The sequence below is a fragment of the Miniopterus schreibersii genome (assembly GCF_964146895.1).
Source record: "Miniopterus schreibersii genome assembly, chromosome: 7".
Classification (NCBI taxonomy): Eukaryota; Metazoa; Chordata; class Mammalia; order Chiroptera; family Miniopteridae; genus Miniopterus; species Miniopterus schreibersii.
In genome coordinates, this window is record NC_138108.1 from 31,793,266 (window position 1) to 31,813,715 (window position 20,450).

Here is a 20,450-nt window from a genome sequence, read left to right on the forward strand (position 1 = left end):
TTTTTTAAGGAAAAGAAAGGCATAAAGATGTTAAGTAACTTTTCCAAGGTGACACATCACACTAACACTGGAGTTAGGACCAGAAGCCTATCTCCTGTCTCCAGACCCAGAAAACAAATGAGGAAAATTTGTAAAGTAGCCACCTATGTGCTTTTACCAGGTAAATATGGCTGATTTGGGTTCTTTATTTGCCTGCTCTATTAAACTATCTAGGATATCTTTAATTGAATTGTACAGAGTGCTTCAGTAATTTCTATCCAATTCAAAATTGGAAATATTTGTTTCATCAAGAGCCTCTCTGTTCCTCTATAGTTGTTGGACACAACATACAAATCGGTGATCAAAAAACCCTCTTTATTCTTTATATGTCATTTCTTTTTTCCTAATATTACCCCCTTCTACCTCATTTAATATTGTTTCTTTCACTGCAGTCATCAGATAATTGTAGTGATCAGATAAAATCACTACAATTAAGTGTTGAAAATTGCATTTTTATTTTTCTAATAGAATTAATTTACATATAAAAAAATTAATCATACAGAAAGCAATTAATTACAAGCAGTAGAACATCAGGGATCAGTGGTTTACAGTCAAGGATCTTTATGTTATGGTCACTTGAAATTCAAATTTAATTCGACCAAAAAACACTGAGACTGAAAGTTGGCTTGTAAAAGTAAAATCTAGAAGTAATTCTGAAGCACTATAGGCCAGTTGGGAAGCAACTGCTAAAATAATCTGAATAAAAATTAAACTATCAGCATAATTAATATTCACTCTCTCCAGAAGGTTTATCAGTTACTCTAATTTGTTCCCATTCTGTGAATGTGTGGCCTCTTGTTTTATCCCATACTTTACCTGAGGACTTAAATCTGTCTTGTGTCACTTGGACATCAGGAACAGAGCTTCTTTCACCTAACCTAAAAATATGGCACACTACTTCAAACATATTTCAGATCAATTTTTAGTGCAACAATACTTTTTTTAAGGTAATAAAAATAAAGAGAATAATAATGAAAGGTAATTGAATTGATTTTTATTATGACCAAGACTCTAGGAGGTAAGTTTTACTACATTACATATAAAACTGAGGTACAGAGAGTTTAGGTAAATTTCTTATGTCATACAAACCAGTGCAGACATAGGGTTCAAATTCAAGATTTAGAGACTGAGAGTCCACCTCTCATGGTTGTCTCCTATTAATGATACCTTATTATAATATAATGTTATACCATGTGGATAAAATAAAAAAGGGTTCTGTGAAAAGTAACCTCACGGGGTAACCTGGTCATAAATTCCTAACTGGGCAGATCATGGTGAGTAGTCACACTCCAGGTATATAACTTCTTTAAGCAAGCCCTGTCCACTGTTTTCATGCATCTAGGTTAAAGCACCTTTCAATTGCCCCCTTTCACAACCCTCTTTCTAATTCCTACCACCCTTTCAAACCTTTCAAGAGAACACACAACTTTAACTATCTTATAATCCAGTCCCCTGGTTGCTTCCTTAAACCTTTATGTCATCTTCCTTACATTTCCTCCTTAATATAAAATGCATAAAAAGAAATAGCAAACTGTTATATTCGGAAGCATTTATCTCAGTCTGTTGAGATTTTGCTTCCAGGTGTATCCTCTGTCTGGCTCAAATAAATTTTTATAAAAAATTCTCTACAGGTTTGGAAGTTGTTACCTGGACAACCTTCACTCATGATAGATCAGGTTAATAACTATTTAAGATTTTAGACAAACACAGATCTAGTTTTCTCTTCATTAAGGTGCTAGTTCTTTTTCTGATTATAAAACTAATTTAGCTCTGAAACACTGAGCCTCTTCATTTTCATTGTGTGTAAGATGTAGTTTTTAGAATAAATAATGCACCCTAAAGCCAAGTCTTCATTCAAATTCTGTACTACATTTAAGTAGTCACTTTGTTTGCTTGCGAGGTAGCAAAGTTTAACTGGGAGCAACAGGGAAGTTGGGGAAAGGAAGTCACAGAGTATTTATTCCTCTCTCCAAATTTTTGTCACATTTTGAAACAAGCTGGGAAGGCGGATTGAGTTTACTTGGATATTTGAATACATTTGCCATATGATGAATTAGAGTTTATATGTACCTTAAAAGATAAGAGAAAGTACAGATTTAATATTTTATAGATTATATGGATATTGGGTCTTGAAAAATGTCTAAGATTTAGATAAGTGGAGGAAATGAAGAAAGAATTCCACAGAGAGAACACATCATGGGAACAAATACAGAAGCAGGAATGAGAACCATGCATTTGGGGGTGAAATGAGAAAAGCTTGAAAATATTGAAACATGTTCATTTTGGCTTATCTTGAGAAATACCAAAGGATAAATAAGTCAAGGTTGAACTGTAGAGTATCTTATATGTTGGTCATTAGTGATTAACTGCTGCATAACAAAGTACCACAAACTTAGTGGCTCAAAACAACACCCATTTAATATCTGAGTTTCTGGAAGTCAGAGTCCAGGCATGGCGTAGCTGGATTCTCTGCTCAGTGTCCTACAAGATTGAAATTAAGCTGTGCGCTGGAACTGGAACTACCATCTTATCTGAGATTCAATCCTTCCAAGCTCATTCAGGTTTTTGGCAGATTTGATTATATGGTGGTATGATTGATATTTCTATTTTATTGTTAGCTTTTAGTAGGGATTCTCTCTTAGCAATGGGAGGCCTTCCATTCCCAGGCCCACTGACAACATGGGGGGTTGTTGCTTCTTAGTGTTCATCGGGAGAATATTTCTCTGATGCTTCACTTTATTTCATTGGACTCACCCCAGTATACAAAGCCCACCCAAGAAAATCTTTTCCTTTTGATTATCTCAGAGTCAGTTGATTAGTAACATAATCATTGGAATGATATCCCGTTATATTCATTGGTCTTGCTCACATTAAGGGAAGGGGATTATATAGGCATGTACACCAGAGGATGGGGATCTCGGGGGCCATCTTAAAAATCTTCCTACCATGGCGGGGCATTGGAAACATTATACTCTAGTTGGATTTTATTACAAGTTTATTGCTGTAAGAGAGACATATTACCATATAGCATTTGAGATTGCTACTGGTTGGTATGCCTCTGCCTCTGCTTAGGGCATTTATTTTCCTGAATGCTGACAGTGTTGCTCCTGTTGGGTCCCAGCTGAATTCTTCCCTGAGAATCATCTTTGCCAAAGGAAGTGACCTCACCTAAGATTACACCCCACTCTCAGGAAAATGACAAATCTAAAAAGGAAGTACAAATTCTAACTCAAGACATTTCTGGATAGACATTCCAGCTACAGAGTTCCCTATGGAATCATCTGAGGTTTTTGTTACAACTACATTGCACTGTAAGTTCTCCCTCTGTCCAGTCTTACTTTATAGGGGTTTTTACTGCAAATTTCCAACACAGAATCTTTTTCCTCAGAAAACTGACCTATGACAGCTAATACAGAGTGTAGTCTTAGAAGGCAAACTCTAAAATGATATTTTGGAGCAAGATAACTTCTGGAAATCTGACATTCTAGGCCAATCACTGCTGATAGTAGGATACTGAGTAGAATACTAAGATGGCCTGAAATGCAGAAGCAATGCAATTGATAAAAGTGATGAAATGGAACAGGATACCTATGGAAAGGAATATACTGTTAGATGCAATAATGTATATATTTAAGGGTTTGGAGAATGTAGAAAACATAAGAAGTATGAAATTGGATAGCTGTTGCTTGGGTATGTGGACAGATTAGAAAAAAAGAAAATAGCTGGCTAAAGATAATTAATCAACAATTTAAGACAACTATGAAAGCCGGAGTGCCTCTTATGTAAAGAGACTCTTATCTCCTTCATCTGGAGAGAAGAAAAAACTGAGAATAAGATTTAGGATGTAAAGGAAGGGCTGGCTCCAGGAAAGATTAGGTTCTCAAATTTGGAAGCCCATTACACAAGGTCAGGACAGTAACTGAAAAAAGAAAATGGAAATCTGAGACATGGAATAAGACAAATGGATAAATGTGTTCACAAACTTCCATACTTAGATCACCTTGAACCCTCTAAACCTACAGAAGAGTCCCAATCTTCTCTGTTAAATGTTCACACTCTTCATTTGTTCTTAGAGGCTGCTGGGATCTTAAACTGGCAAGACAATATGTATTCCTTCTTGGGATCTACACCCATCTATCCCCTGGGCTACTAGACCAATAACTAGAGTAAAGTCACACTATAATTTGGAAAAGGAAGTTCTGTGCCTGCTAAGGGAGAAAAGGAGTTATACTCCTATGATGCTTTAAAAACTCTGTATCAGCAGGAATTAAAAACTATTTTAGGATAAACAAAAGATAAATTTGGATAATGGATAATTTATTGATATTGAAGCTATCTCCTGTGATACATGATTTTATAGTCTGGAAAGATAGTGCTAACATACTGATAGGATTGTTTTTGAAATGGAAATAATATAATTTCTATGAAAAATAGTGAAATAAGGTTTAAAAACTTAGAGAATTATTGACACTCTACATAAAGCTATAAAACCCTCTAGCTATGTTCCTTTAAATCACCCAGAGGGCACCCCATTTACCAAAGTAATAAGGAATATGCTTGTGAGAGGATCACCAGCATTGTTGAGAAGACTGGTAATGTCTGAACTCTTTATGATGTGGATAATGATGGTATGTGGTGTTGATACAGAACTAGGTTTACAGATAGCAATGGGGATGGAAGGATGCCAAATAGAGGTCCAGTGGAGGCATTTAACCATCAGAAGAAAAGTACAGTACTGAAATTATCATGATAAGCAACAAGGTTGGTCTGACTCGCAAAGTTGCCTGTTCTGTAAAAAGCTATGTAGATGGTCAAAAGAATATGGCATCTTTATGGGAAATATAGAAGCTCAGTCAACAAGAATATTATTCAACCAATAGATATATAGTCTATGGTCAGTTAACAAGAGTATTACTGAACCTTTATCTATAGATATAATGGTGCTCAAATTATACAATAAAGAAAATCAAAGATGGACAATCAAGGCCAGTTGTCCCAATAAAGTCCAATAGCCCTTTGTTTAGTATCATAATTGAACAAGTTTTCAGATCCAGAGCCCAGTGACTGAAGAAAAGGTCAAATCCTCAAGAATAAGGACCCTGCAACACCACATAAGTATATATGGTAATGATGGTTGTAGACTTTCCACTGAAAGATCTATGGCCAATACACTGAAAAAAGAAAATAACCAGTATTTTGAGGACAGCTTAAATATAAGACATCATCATAGATCCTCTGTTAGAGTGTTTGGAACCAGGTAATACATGAATTACTGGCCAAAGTTCAACTTGCATTGGGTGAACTGGATTCTTGGCCATTTCTCTATTACATAAATTTATCACTTGAATGAATGTACTTATTATTAGGCAAAATGACCCAAATTTATTCCTTGGTCTGTAAGGTCAGAGATATTTCAGTATAGTAAATAAAGTCAGACCTACTGAAACTGTACCCTCCCCCTCTTTAGACAAGTAAATCAAAAGCAATAAGTATTAAATTCCAGGAGAATGGAGGAAGGGAATGGGAGTAATTAGTTTTATAATTAAAGAGTCAAAGGATGCAGGATTGATGGGTCCATCAAATCCCCATTTAATTCAACCTCCTGGCTCTTGCCAGATAGATACTTGTAGATGACACTGACCTACAACAAATTCAACCAAATAGTCTTAATTGGAGCTGCTATGCCAGAGTAGATTAACTACATCTCAGGTAAATGCTCTGTGCTTTGACCTTGAGAATGGTGCTTTTCCATTCCACTATCTAGCAAGAATGTCAGGCTGGGAAATTCTCAAAATAGGCAGGACTTTGATGATGAACTTGGTCATCCACTTTATGAAGGAAAGTGACCTCTGGTAATAACGCATACAGATTCATAGCCAGTGGTGAGTGAATTGGTTCATTGTTCAGAAATCTGGAGAAAGACTGAAAGATAAAGAACAAGGGTGTCTGTGTTTATGGCATGTGGATGGTACTATGGGTTTAAGGATGAAATGTGAAGGTTTTTGTGTTACGTGTCAACACCCACCAGAGCTCATTCACATGGAAGTAGCAATAAACTTCCAAGTCAACAGAATGACTTGACCAGTTTCTGTAGATATAACCAGCTTTTGTCTTTATCACAATGAATCTAAGAATAGAATAGTATTGGGACAGAGATAGAGGCAAAGCATATGCCCAGTAGCCCAGGCTATCTCTAAGGCTGAGATAGACACTGTTGTTGTCGAATGTCCAATCTGCCAGCAATAGAAAACATCCTAAATTCCCTGAATAGGCACCGGTTTCTCAGGAGAAAATGTAACATTTGACAGCAAGTTGATTATATTGAACCATTTTTACCATAGAGGGCATAGCAATTAATCTTTACTGAAATCAATATATATATTCTGCATATGTTTTACCTTCCCTGCCTGTAAAACTTCAGGGTTCAAAAATGATTTGCTCTAGAAGGAACAAGATGGCAGCGTAGGTCACAGCTGCACCCACCGCCTCCCGCAACCACATCAAAATCACAACTAAAATACAGAACCACCGTCACTCAGAGCCTCCTGAAATCTGGCTGAGCAGAAGCCCCACAACCAGGGAGCTGAAGCAGCACTGAGACCAGTAGGAGGGGCGGAGACGCGGGCGGATCGGGGCTCAATCCTGGAGACGCGGCCTGGGGCCCACACCTGGTGCCGAGGTTGAAACCCGGGAGGGAATCTCGGGGGTGGGGGTTTCCCAGAGGAGGGAGAGGTCCCAGCCCCACAGCAGGTCCCCAGCCCAGGGCTCCAGGCCGGGGAAGAGACGTCCACACAACTCTGGGCTGTGAAACCAGTGGGCACTGTCCCTGAGGGTCCCAGAGGCTGCGGGAGCCCCGGCAGCTCCTCTAAAGGGCCCGGCACGGACTCACTCGGACGCTCCCTCTGAGCCCAGCGCCAGGAGCAGCCTGAAAGGACCCGGGACACTAGGGGAGGAACTAACCTGCCTGAGATCCAGGTGAGAGGTGGAGGGCGGCTTCCTCCCGGGCAGAAGGGCTGGCGGAGGCCGTTGCTCCTTTGGCGAGTCCTCCCCACACACAGCCGGCAGGCAGGCGCCATGTTTGAATCGCCAGCACCTGACTCACACCTTTGGCCCCGCCCCGTGATTCCCGGAGGCCCCGCCCCTCCCCACCTGCAGGCTCATCCAGGCCATTTCCAGGGGCTTTTATGTGCAAGTGGCCTCTCGAGCCTCATGCTTAGGACTTTCCTAAAATCTCTCAAACAAGCAGCAGCGGGCCCCATACGGCTTGATAAGTGGCCCCAGGCCTGGCACTAGCGGCAGCTGCATTGGCTCATAGCTTGGCCTCTCCTGGGCACCTCCAAGCCCAGCACAAGGAGCAGCCAACTACGGTTTGCTGTGTAGCTCATGCTGGGTGGCCCTGAGCAAGGCACTGGCACAGGCTGACTCTGCACCTCCTGGGAGGCCCCAGAGACAGTGTACCTGGTGATCAGACTCGACCACGCTGGATTACAACCCTACCACATCCATGAGTGACACACTCAAGGGCCATGCTTGGTGAACACCAAAGCTCCACTGAAGTAAATCCTGCTCCATAGGGGTGTCTCCAGCACAGCAGCTCTCTGGCTGTAGTTGCAGCTGGCCCTCACAGCTGATTGGCCTGGGGGTCAGTTCCTCCCAGGGATGCCAACAGCAACCAAGGCTCAACTACAACAGGAGAGTGCACACAGCCCACACAGGGGAGCACTTAGAAGGCCCAGCTCAGGTGACTGGGGAGGCTGAGCCACTGGACCCTACAGGACACCTACTACACAAAGCCACTCTAGGAATTCCAGGAGACATAGCAGCTCTACCTAATACATAGAAACAAACACCTGAAAGCAGTCAAAATGCGGAGGCAAAGAAAGATATCACAAAGGAAAGAACAGAAGAAATCTCTAGAAGAGGAACAAAATGAAATAGATCCAAGCAAGCTAACAGAGAGTTCAGAATTTTGGTTATAAGGATGTTTAGGCATACTGTTAGGGAAATAACTGAGAAAATCAATAACATAATAAAGTACCAATTTGAAATGAAGGCTACAGGAACTGAAATGAAGAATAATTTACAGGGAATCAACAGCAGAGTAGAGGACGCTGAGAATCAAATCAGCAATTTGGAACATGAGGAAACAAAAAACACCCAACCAGAAGAGCAAAAAGAAAAAAGAATCCAGAAATATGAAAATAGTATAAGGAGCGTTTGGGACAACTTCAAGAGGCCCAACATTCGTATTATTGGGTGTCAGAAGGGGAAGAAAGAGACCAAGTAATTGAAAACCTATTTGAAAAAATAATTACAGAAAACTTCCCCTACCTGGGGAAAGAAATAGACTTACAAGTCCAGGAAGCACAGAGGGTCCTAAAGAAGAGGAACCCAAAGAAGCCCACAGCAAGACACATCATAATTAAAATGCCAAAGACAAAGAGAGAATCTTAAAAGCAGCAAGAGAGAAGCAATTAGTTACCTACAAGGGAGCACCCATACGACTGTCAGCTGATTTCTCAACAGAAACCTTGCAGGCCAGAAGGGAGTGGCAAGAAATATTCAAAGTGATGAAAAACATGGAACTACAACCAAGATTGCTCTACCCAGCAAAGCTATCATTTAGAATTGAAGGTCAAGTAAAGAGCTTCTCAGACAAGGAAAAGCTAAAGGAGTTCATCACCACCAAACCAGCACTACAGGAAATGCTGAAGGGTCTTCTTTAAGAAGAAGCTAATGAACAAAAGAATTGGACGAACTAAATAGATCCAGGGACATTGACGCATGCAACAGATGATCATATTTCAGAGGAAAGAGGGAAGGGCGGTGGAGGGTGGGAAGAGATTAACCAAAGAAGTTATATGTATAACCCATGGACACAGTTAATAACGGGGTGAAGGCCTGGGAAGGGGGTGGGAGGGAAGTGGAGGGGGTCAATTGGGGGGGGAAATGGTATACCTGTAATACTCTCAACAATAAAGATAAATTTAAAAAGTAAGTAAATAAATAAATAAATAAATGATTTGCTCTATTGACATTTCATTGGATTAAGACATCTGTTTTATAGTACAGAAGGCACAGTAGTGGGCACATATCTATGGGATCCACTGGTCCTATCACATATTGTGTAATCCAAAAGTTTGCACACCTGATAGCATGATGGCCTTTTGACAATGTACCTAAGGTACCAATTTGGAGATAATTCACTGTGAGCATGGAGAGTCATCCTCCATGCAATATATACTTTCAGTCATTCCCCCTTATCAGTGAGATCACTGATAAATAGAATACATGATACTCATAACCAAGTAGTGAGTATGTGTGGTACTGCTTACAATTACTCCCAATGACCCACATGAGGAATGTGTGTTTCTAGTTCTTGCAATTTTTGGCTGTGTGACTTCAGAAGTTTTGGTTCTTGGTGCAGAAGTGCTTCCACCAGGAAAACAGCAAGAGTCCCATTACACATTTTGCTATCCATCTCATCATTTACCTCCCGCTCCTTGTGCAAGAGATCTTCAGGGAAGAAAAGAAGTCACTATCCTGGCAGAAATAATTGACCCTGCTCATCAAGTAGATGTAGGGCTGCTATTACACAGTGTGGCTAGGTGATCTACTGGGACACTGCTTGGTAATTCCCCTGTTTCATTTTGATGATAAATAAAAAACACAGAAGCTATAAACTAAAAAAAGCACGGTACTCAGAGGCTCAGTCTCCTCAATAATGTATCTTGTTCTGCCCACTAAGAGTGAGCATTTACATGGATAGAGGTGCCAGCTGTGATGGAAATTTAGAATGGGTGTTAGTAGACGATGATGACTGTCTCATTTGCTTCCTAAATACCAGCTTCAGTGATGGGAGCTCTATTTACCACTAATCTTCTTCCTGTATATTTCCAAATGAAACAAAGACCAAACAAAATCATAGAGGAACTATACTCAAATAGGATAAACTTATTAGATACCCACATTCCTCCATTAGGACGTTCCCAAGGCACTCTGTTCCCAATTACCTGAATTGTTGCCTTCTCATAGCTCATAGCTGAGTTCCTCCCCATAAGTTACTTTTAGCGGAAGGGAGATGTCTCATCCAAAGTAACTGCCACTCTCCAAAGCAAACTGCATATAATTACTAAGCCATGAAAAGGTACAGATGCTCAGCCCCCTTTCTTCAATTCAGGGTATCTTTGAAGGGTTGCCCCAACCCCAGAGTTTTCAGTTGGATGACTAAAGCCATCGTTGTATTTTAGTTCAGTATCTCCCTCTGCCAAATCCATCTTCTGTCACTCCTGTAGAGGCGTCATTACCAAGAGCAACCTCCAGTGAACACCGTGTGCACAAATCTCCACCTCAAAGTCCCTTTCCCAGGGAACTCATCCTGTGACATTATCACATCTCAATTACTTTAGCATATATTTAAAATATTAAGCAGAACTTCCCCACTGTCAATCGGACTCTCACCTCCCAATGCCCCGCTTTCCAAAGCGTAGGTCTTTCCCTAGGTGCTGATTCTTGGAATGGCCATAGGCACCCTGTGGAGAAATGAGGTCTTTTCCCAACAGGCTCATCCGCATGTAAAAAGCTGCTGCACTGTTTATCTTTTCTCCTGGTTGCGAATGCTCATGAGATCCCTATTAAGTTATGGCTCAAACTGCCCAAATTCAGCAGTCTCTCCTGTATTCATGCTCTTATTTCTCTGATCTGAAGCCCAGTTTGGGATTGTTTACTCCAGAGCTTCCACTCTGGGTAATCTATCCTAATAATAATTCTCAAGTGTCCTCCTTGACCCAACCTCCCACATTTTTGCTAAAAGTATCTGTGCTCTATCCTGACTTCATGCAAGGAAAGCCGCCCAGTGATTTCAACCCCGGGAATACCTCTAACACATTTTTAGAGAATTATGTAGGACAAGTACAAATTCAAACTGTGCCTTTATTTGCAAGGTCCCACATCAACTGACTTTCAAATACTTGAAAGTGCTTTTGTTTCCTCCATTAAAATTAATCAACTCTTTCTCTAAGTCAGCCTTCAGACCACAATTACTTTTGAGGAGAAATCTAATTTGTAAATATGATAGCAATAAAACCAAGAAAAATAACAAGCCGGATTATAAACAAAGCACACGATTATTAACGCATTCTAGTGATAAGAGTACTGTGTCAGACACTAAAAGTCATAAAAACGTATACTCTACATCAAGTTGCTGTTAGTAAGCACTTAATAACTAGATGAAAAGGCAGAAAATATAATGTAAAATAACATTAAATGTAAGGATTTAACGATATCCAAACAGAAGTGAATAAAAGTATAAGAACATGAAAGGAGATTTGTTAGAGAAAAAATTCGTACGTGTAAAACGTGGAGTATAAGAGTTTAGAGTCACGAAATCCAAATATTCAGTTTCTGAGGAAGGAGAATGGAGACAGTACATTTGAGCAATATATATATTTCCTTTCTAGCCCATGTCCTATCATGTTGAAGGAGGCGAAACTGGACAGGCACTCTGTCAGCAGTCATTTGCATTTCAGGATAGCTGAGTTGCCCAAATACTCATATTTTCTAAGCATTTTCGCCAATTTTGGTTTGGGATTGAATTTTTCCTTGGGATAAATTGCAAACCATAGAAAAAGCACATTGCTTTTGGCGTACCAGTAAGGTAACCTGGGTTATATTTTGCGGTTCTATTGGTTCTGTAGCCATGCTCAGCACGAAGGCCTCTGGCAGACACAGACCCATTTCAAAAGCCATGCCAGTGGCCACTATTGCAGGGGTAAGGCTTTCACTAGACCAACATTCCTGTTTTCAATTATGTAGGTCTTATGATTTATTTAGTTTTGGACATCCAGTCCTGGAAAGATTGAATCCTATTTTCATTAAAGCTATCATATGGAGCAAACAGGCAGCTCAAAAGTGCAGAACATTTTAAGTGGCAGACGAAATGAAATCATTCTGAAAAAATATATCAAAACGATATTTGTTAAGTAATCTAATGTATATAAAACAGTGAAAGGAATATAAGGTTAAGCTTTTTTCTATTAATTTCCTTGATGCTTTATTATTATTGCTTAAGACTTATTTGAACCATAGGAATCTTATTGCTCTACATTCATTTGGAATTCATAATAATTGCTATTATTTATTAAGTTCCTATCTAACTTTAAATGCTTTACATATTAATTTTCATTTTATCCTTAACTTCATGACTAAACAGTGTTCATATTTTATAGGCAAGGGGACTGAGGCTTAAAGAGTATTTTTACTAAGGTCACAAAATTATTAAGTATTGGAGGCATTTAATATATACTATGGATTATTTTAATGCTTGAAAATTTTTGTTTCCCTCCTTGTAGTTCTCATTCTATGTCCCTTCCCTAATGAGCCAAAAAATAGGCACGTGGCTTGCTTTGGCCAATGCAAGAGCATGCGCTCACTTCTGAGAAGCAATGTGTGCCATTGCCCAGCAGGAGTGCTGAGAGTCAGCAAATGACTTGCCATGCCTCTTCTCTTTACCACAAAATCAGTGATGCCCCAGGCAGAGACAGTTTCTTTTTTTATAGAATGTATTGGGGTGACATTGGCTAACAAAATTATATAGGTTTCAGGTATACAATTCTACATTCTATCACCTGTATATTGCATTGTGTGTTTACCACCCCGAGCAGAGATAGTTTCTTTAGGCGGGAGTGTAACAGCAGCATTTTGTAATGGACATGTAGCGTGGGTGAGAGATAAACTGTGTTGTTTGCCACTGATATACTTGTTGACACATTATATACTGGTCTGGGTTGATTTACTCAATAGAATCAACAAATAGAAAGTCACTTTGACCTTATCATCAGGTTTTTCCATGACTGATCTATTAAATCCTCTTGAGTTACTTAAGTACAAACATCTGATGTCTCCAGCTTGATTAAAATCTTTTTGAAGGCAAATATGTGTTATGTTGACATTTTCAAAAATCCACCAAAAAAATTGTTCTACTCAAAGTATTTATGTGGTGTCTGCAGCAAACAAGTGAGATTACTTTCACTGGTTTTATTTTTTACATTTTTAATCTGTGACCACACAGCAGTGTACATGTCTTTCCTTTTGCATGACCTTAAGTATACTGAATACCATAACTATTTTTTCATCTCTTTGGATTTTAGAGTAGCCATATAGAAACCCATATACTACATGCTGCAGTTTCACAACTACAGGAATAAAGGGCTATAAAATAGTAATCAGAAGTTTCTGTCAACTTATCCACATTATTTCATGTACACTGTGAAAAACTTAAGCTAGAGTAGTTGATAGTAAATAATCACAAGACTCGCGATGATTTCTGTTCTATAGAATTAACTCAATATAAGATAGTAAAGTTTCGGTCAATAATAACACATGTATAGTAAATTATTAAGGCATCAAAAAAGAACATCATTTATATGGGTAAACTAATTTGGAAAAATATTGTGTAGAACAGATTGGCATTATTTAGCATTAAAAAATGTACATACTACACTTGATCTTAGCCAAAAGGCCGAGAAGTGATCAGTAGATGAGTGGATAAAAAGCTGTGGGACATATACACCATGGAATACTATGCAGCTATAAAGAAAAAGGTTCTTGTACCCTTTGGACAGTATGGATGGGCCTAGAGAAATTATATTAAGTGAAATAAGCCAGGCAGGGAAAGACAAACATCACATGATCTCAGTTATACGTGGAATCTAAAGAACTTAATAAACTGATGAACAGAATAGATTCAATGACATGGAAGCATAGATCAGACTGACGAATGTCAGAGGGATGGAGGAGGGTGGGTGGAGGGGGAGAGAGTAACCAAAGAATTTTTATGCAGATATGCACAACCCAAGGACAGGGACAATGGTGGGGAGAGGGACTGGGGAGGGGGTGGGACAGGGTGGAATGGGTCACTGGGGAGAAAAAGGGACATCTGTAATATTTTAAATAAAATTAAAAATTGTACATAAGCCCTAGCTCAGTGGTTAGAGCATCAGCCCTCAGACTGAAGGGTCTCAGGTTCAATTCCAGCCAAGGGCATGGGCCTTGGTTGCAGACTTGATCCCTGGCCCTGGTTGGGGCACCTGAGGGAGGCGACCAATCGATGTGTCTCTCTCACATTGATCTCTCTCTCTCTCTCTCTCTCCCCGGCCCCCTTCCACTCTCTGAAAAGCAATGGAAAAAATAGCCTCAGGTGAGGATTAAAAAAAAGACATAAAAAAGTACGTTAAAATTAAATAGAAACTCATTTTGTGAATTTGTTTTTGTTGTTTTTGTTGTTAATCCTTACCCAAGGATATTTTTTTCCATTGACTTTTTAGAGAGTGGAAGGGAGGGATGGAGAGTGATACAGAGAGGGGGGGAGGGAGGGGGGAGAGAAATATCGAGACACATTAATTGGCTGCCTTGCGCATGTGCCCCGACCAGGGCCCGGGATAGAATCTACAACGAAGGTACATGGCCTTGACCCAGAATCGATTGGTTCGTGGGCTGATGCTTTAACCATTTAGTACACTGGCCAGGGAGTAAATTTTTTATAAAATCTTGACACAAAGAGAAACATGTTTTATGAGTACATAGTCATTGTATTTTGTTTTTCAAATTTGAAGTTCTTACAAAAGCTTAGACATAGTTGGTCAGTCTGCCTCTCATCCTGAGTCTGTCTGGAATATTGCTATAAATAAATGAATAATATATTTTTATATTCATAATTGCCTTGGCTCTCATTTATATTAATTTACAACTATTATGAAGTGTCAAATAATAAAGTCAAGAATAACTTATGAAAACATCTGAATAAATATGTACTTTAAAATGAGAAAAAAAATGTTTCCATGTGTTGACCTATTCTATACAAACACGTCCATATTTTGTGCTTAAAACTCATTTAGGCAGAATAAAGATATTTAGATGCAAACCCTAACTTGGCTAAATATACAGTTTTTGCAACTGTCTTTTGTTCGAGACCTGATGTCTAAGAAAAAGTCATTATGAAGTTGCTGTTCAATGCTGTCTACTGTACTTTAGAACCACATTGCTGTAGTTTGCTAATAACCTTTCCATATTGTGCTGATTTGCAATTTCTTAAACCATATTTTCAACCCAAGTAGTTGGCATAATTTCCAGAGTAACTGCTTTATTCTGGGAAATCTGGCTGCCATGATTAGTGGTTTGACTGCAGTATTTCCATACAAGTAAGTTCTCACTGATGTACATGTGGTTTCACATATACCAAGAAATATTCTATGATGAATACTGGATGGAAAGATTGTTCATGTCACAATATTTCTGGCCACACAGACATACCACAATCTGTATCAGTAATCTTGAGATTTTGGCAGTCATAAATATACATTATTCTTGCCAATATATATTCATTGTTTATATAATTTTCTTTTGATGTTTTAACTTTTACAAAATGAAAGAAAAAAACACGTCACTAAAATGTTTCCAAAATTTTCGTTGACTACCTCAACCTACTTTAATAATTGGCTTAGACCAAATTCTGAATCACATTTCTAGGAAGTTCTGTACATAGATTATGGGGAGGGGGGGGATGACTTCTCTTGCTGGAATGGGTGCATAGTCATAGTCAGAGTGCAGATGCAGCCAGGATGCAGAAATTCCCATTGTTCCTTCAAGAAAATGTGCAGCTAAGGCACAGAAAAGCATCAGCGAAGAACAAGAGCTTGTATTTTCTTCCAGTCTATACCCACCCAGGGGAACAGACTCTAGTCAGCACAAAGGACCTCATCAGAGAAGCCTTGTAACATAAAGCATCTGTCTTAAGTATTCAAAATGTGACCAGTTTTCCAGCTGACCTTTTGAAACAGAGCTGAAGTTTTTCTCTGCTTGAAATTGCTCATTCTCATCAAGAACAATAATCAGTTAATGCATTGAGTTTCCTCTCGTTTGGCCTTTCTTGAGAGTAAGCACATTCCAAAACAGCTGTGTTCTTTAAATCCTAGTTACATGATTTCATTTTATATCCTACAAATGAATTTGCTATATAACTTTCCTGATCATTGTTAACGAAAAAGATAAGTGGTATTAAATGCCTATTAATATGAAATGTTAGTGAAAAAAACCACTGTTGAACTGCCTTTAACATATAAAATTCAAAATTATAAAACATGGTCTCCCTTTTACTTTTCCATTTATTTTGTCTTGTTAGTTATTTGACAATTTTCATGCATTGCTTCTTGGGACATTTTTGTCCAATTTTCCTCTGCTGTTCTAATTTTTAGTTGGGGAGCAGTACGGAAAACAATCTGGTTTTGATGGAATCCCAAATTTTTCTAAGTGTGTGTATGTGTGTTCTAAATAAACTCAACTAGGTCATATGACTCATGTGCTTTCCATGGTCTCATTGACTTTATTTTCTGTCTTCCAGCTTTCTAATTAATTTTATTTGATCAGATAGACATTCTGATTGCTTCTTTAAAAAAAAAATTAAACTGTTTGCTAAGAAGGAGGTTTAGGTTTTTTTGTGTTTTTGAAAATTCTCTTCTAAAGGTTTGTAGAGATTTGATCAATTTGCAGAGCAGAAATAAATACTTGAGCCCCTTGTGGTACAGCTGTTTCCTCTAGTTTCAGCTCTATGATTAAGGCTTAAGGAAGGGATACGGAGCAATGAGAAATGTAATTTCTGACTTTGGAAGACTTAACAGGGATGCTGGGAATTTTCATGTTCTCTGAATTTTCTGTCTTTTTTTAAAATTGATTTTTAGAGAGGAAGGGAGTGGGAGAGAGAGAGAAACATCGATGTGAGTGGAACGTTGAACGGCTGCCTCCTGCACGCCCCCTCCTGGGGATCGAGCTGGCAACCCGGGCATGTGCCCGGATCGGAATCTAACCAGCAACCTTTCGGTGCACAGGACCCTGTCCAATCGACTGAGCCACTCCAGCCAGGGCTGCATTTTCTTTTCCTTATAAGTACAGCAATATGAAAAATGTGACCAAAAAAGCAACACAAGGGAGGATAACTCAACATATGTCAAATACCAGTTTTACTTGAATACATTTCAAGAAAGTAGTTAAATATTCACATTCTCACATATGAATTTTCATTGTAAAACCTAAGCAAATACAAGCAGATGTCATTAAAATCCAAAAATATAACAAATTCTCCGTGAATCTAAAAATTTCTCTACGTTTCAACATATTTGGGAACACTTATGTTTTGATATTTCAATATAGTATACATATGAACATTTCCTTGCTGGCATTTTCAAGGTTTAATGTTTACTTGGAAACAAGGGCGCCTCTGAATTCTTTTGAGCATACATCGTTTATCTTGACGTTATCCTGAAAATTAGCAAGTCATTAATGCTTTTGAAGAGAAGCGTAGGCCCCACTTCTCCAGTGCAAATGTGCTCTGAGGTCTGCCTTTCAAGGGAAAGAATCTAAGATTCATGCTTTTGCTTTGAGTTCAACTTTATTATGAAGGTTTTGAGATCATAAACAGGCACAAAGGCTGGGACAGTTTAGTGGTGTCTACTGTCGTCTTTTACAGGACTAGTGCCAACTAGATGCACTATTTACCTAGGAGCCATTGATTCAATATTTATAACTAGTATGTAAATAAAAGATGAAATATGCGGTTTCTATGACAATTTTTTAAATCTTTGGTTTATTTGGAGGACTTTCTTCTCTTTTATGCCAAGAATAGCTAATGTTCATGAACTTCATGAACCTTATTACAGGACATTCCCAAAGTCGAAGATCAGACTAAAGCTGTTACTGTAAGTGTAACATCAAATTATGAAGTTTTAAATCTTAGTTCAGTGGTTCCCTTTAGATAAAACTCAGATGTTCTAAAGCAAATATAGTTTATATAAGTAATCTTTTTGAAAATTACTTAAAAATTCAAGTAAGGTATGGTTTAGAAATTTTCAAACTTAAGTGATTCTAAGAAAGTAAGATTTGTTTTTCTAATTCCCATTGATGGCAGGGTCATGAAACAGGAGGTCAGCTTCTCTTCAGGTATTTTCCGATTCAATTCCTTTCATGTAGAAAAGATGAAAGTTGTAGGCATTGTCAGAGAACAAGGGGAAATTTAAAGAGGAATCATGGCTGAAACAGCTTTTTGCATAACTGCATCATACTTACTACTCCTAGCCTGCAAATGGTCCAAACTGTCTGAAAAATGAACAGGTTAAGTATCTGTGCACAGCCAGTTTGCCCAGTGTGGGTTAGTTGATATCTCTGAATATTTATGACTATCCCCTCATTACCTATCTCTTCCTGTTCCCTGTACTGTCTAGTATAAGTTAAGGGTTTTTTCCAATTAAAGCAGATAGCAAGAATAAAATAAACAAAGAATTAAATAGCTAAATGAAGTCTCTGTGTGTGAGAAATTAATATATGCTCTTTGTCAAAATCACTCTGCATACACTTCTTATATATTCTTAGCTATTTAATACCAATTAGTTAAAGGTTTTGTAAACAACTGATTTGGAAAAATACTCAAAAAAACAAAATGATACAAAGAACCGAAAAATAATAATTTTAAATTAGTTCCAGAATTACATTAATTTTTTTCAACTATTAGTCGATTTAGCCATAAAGTTCTTTCATTTGATTTTTTTCTTTCAAAATGTAGCCAAGACACAAACATCTTTCTTTGCTTTCTTTGCAGGAAAGACCAGCATCTGGATTATTTCCAGGCCATCCAGACAGCTATTTCAACTGGAACAAGTGACCCTTGGAACAGACGAGAACATAGCAGCCTGGCCAGACAGAGGGGAGGGAGTAGTCAACTGGGAAGGGCCCCAACATATTCTTGTAAAATGTCATTTGAAGTCAGAGGACAATAAAAAGTTAAGGACAAATAAAGAAACTTAAAAGCGTTTAAACCCAATGCCAACTGTGAGGCTATAACATGAGGTTCAAGGAAAGACACGGTTTGAGTCTTTAGCTCTCACTGTTTAACATACACACTCAACAGACGAGTTCCCACTCTGTTGAGTACAGGAAATGTCCCCAAATTATACAGCACTCATCTTTGAATCTTCACAGCCTCGTTAAAACTCAGTAACCATTCGTTTCTTTCTTCCCTCAGTTGAGACAGATTTCCCTAGTCTGTGATTCTATGGTGGTTGATAGATGTTCTTAGAGTATGTTACCATCTTTATTTATCAAATTATTACTGTGGTAAGATTAAAGTTAAAATAATGGTAAATATTTTGTCAGAGAAGACAAAGTGGTTGTCTCCTAACATTTATTGGAAGGCATGTCGTTCTTTTGTTTCACAGAGAGCATAAGGAGTTCTAGTTCACGTCATCAGCAAGAAGCATGCTAGGGAGTCACTCAACCTCTTACTGAACGCTTATGGATCAAGTGTTGTGCTTGGCACCAAAGGGTATACAAAAACGTCAAGATAATCCTTCCCTCAAGATTTTTGGATGATAAATAGAAAGGATTAAAAAAGGACATTCAAATATTTTTAAAAGATGTTTACAAGATAGTATTTTATGGATTTTTCCAAAAAACATTAATAAGTTGATAGTGTAAAAGGATAACTAGAGCTTCCAGTCAGCTTCCGTTTAATGAAAGCAATATTTAAGAGCCTTAATGCATGTTCCAAAGTGCCTATATATAGAGTTGCTTGCAAACTGGAAAAGCTTGGTTCAATTATTTTTGAGTGTGCACCTGAACATATGCCAAAAATTTGCCTAAGGTAAATAAGGTAAGTCTCTGCAAATTTTTAGTTGTAAAGTTATGGTGGTAACTGACACAAAACCCAATGTTAGTGATACATAGAAATTTATGTTAGTGAAATAAGACATTCAGCTATTTCAATTTATCATGTAATGTCAGGAAAATCTGAAATGAGACTTTAACCTCAACCCATTTTTAAGTATACCATCTTTTGTATGTTATTTAACTACAAGCTTGAAGTGGTGTATTTTAGAAATCATGAACTAGAATGAAAAGAAATGAATCCAGAGAATGGGAACATCTTCTATTTAAATAATATCCATATTTTTTAAAAAAATAAATAAAAATTTACTTGAAAGCGAGAAAATAGAAAACCATAAATTATTTAAAGAGGAGGTCTCCTCATTAGAGTAAGGGAATCCCACCTTAGATGAAATCCAAAAATGTTTTAAGGGAGGAATTTCCAGAAGTGGGTTACATTTGGACCTTAACAACTTAAGATCAAGATATGGAACAGGTGTTTGAGAATTCAAGCTTATGTCACATTTATGAGACAGTACTGAGAAATTTGCCTGTTATCTATGAAGGAGAGGACACTTAACTCTGACCCTTCAAGTGTGAGACACAGGAGCCTGAGGACAATCCAGGGTGGGGCAAAAGTAGGTTTACAATTGTTCACATGGAAAATAATACAATCATTAATAAATAATAATACAAGAATAAACTGTTTCGTGTACTCACAACTG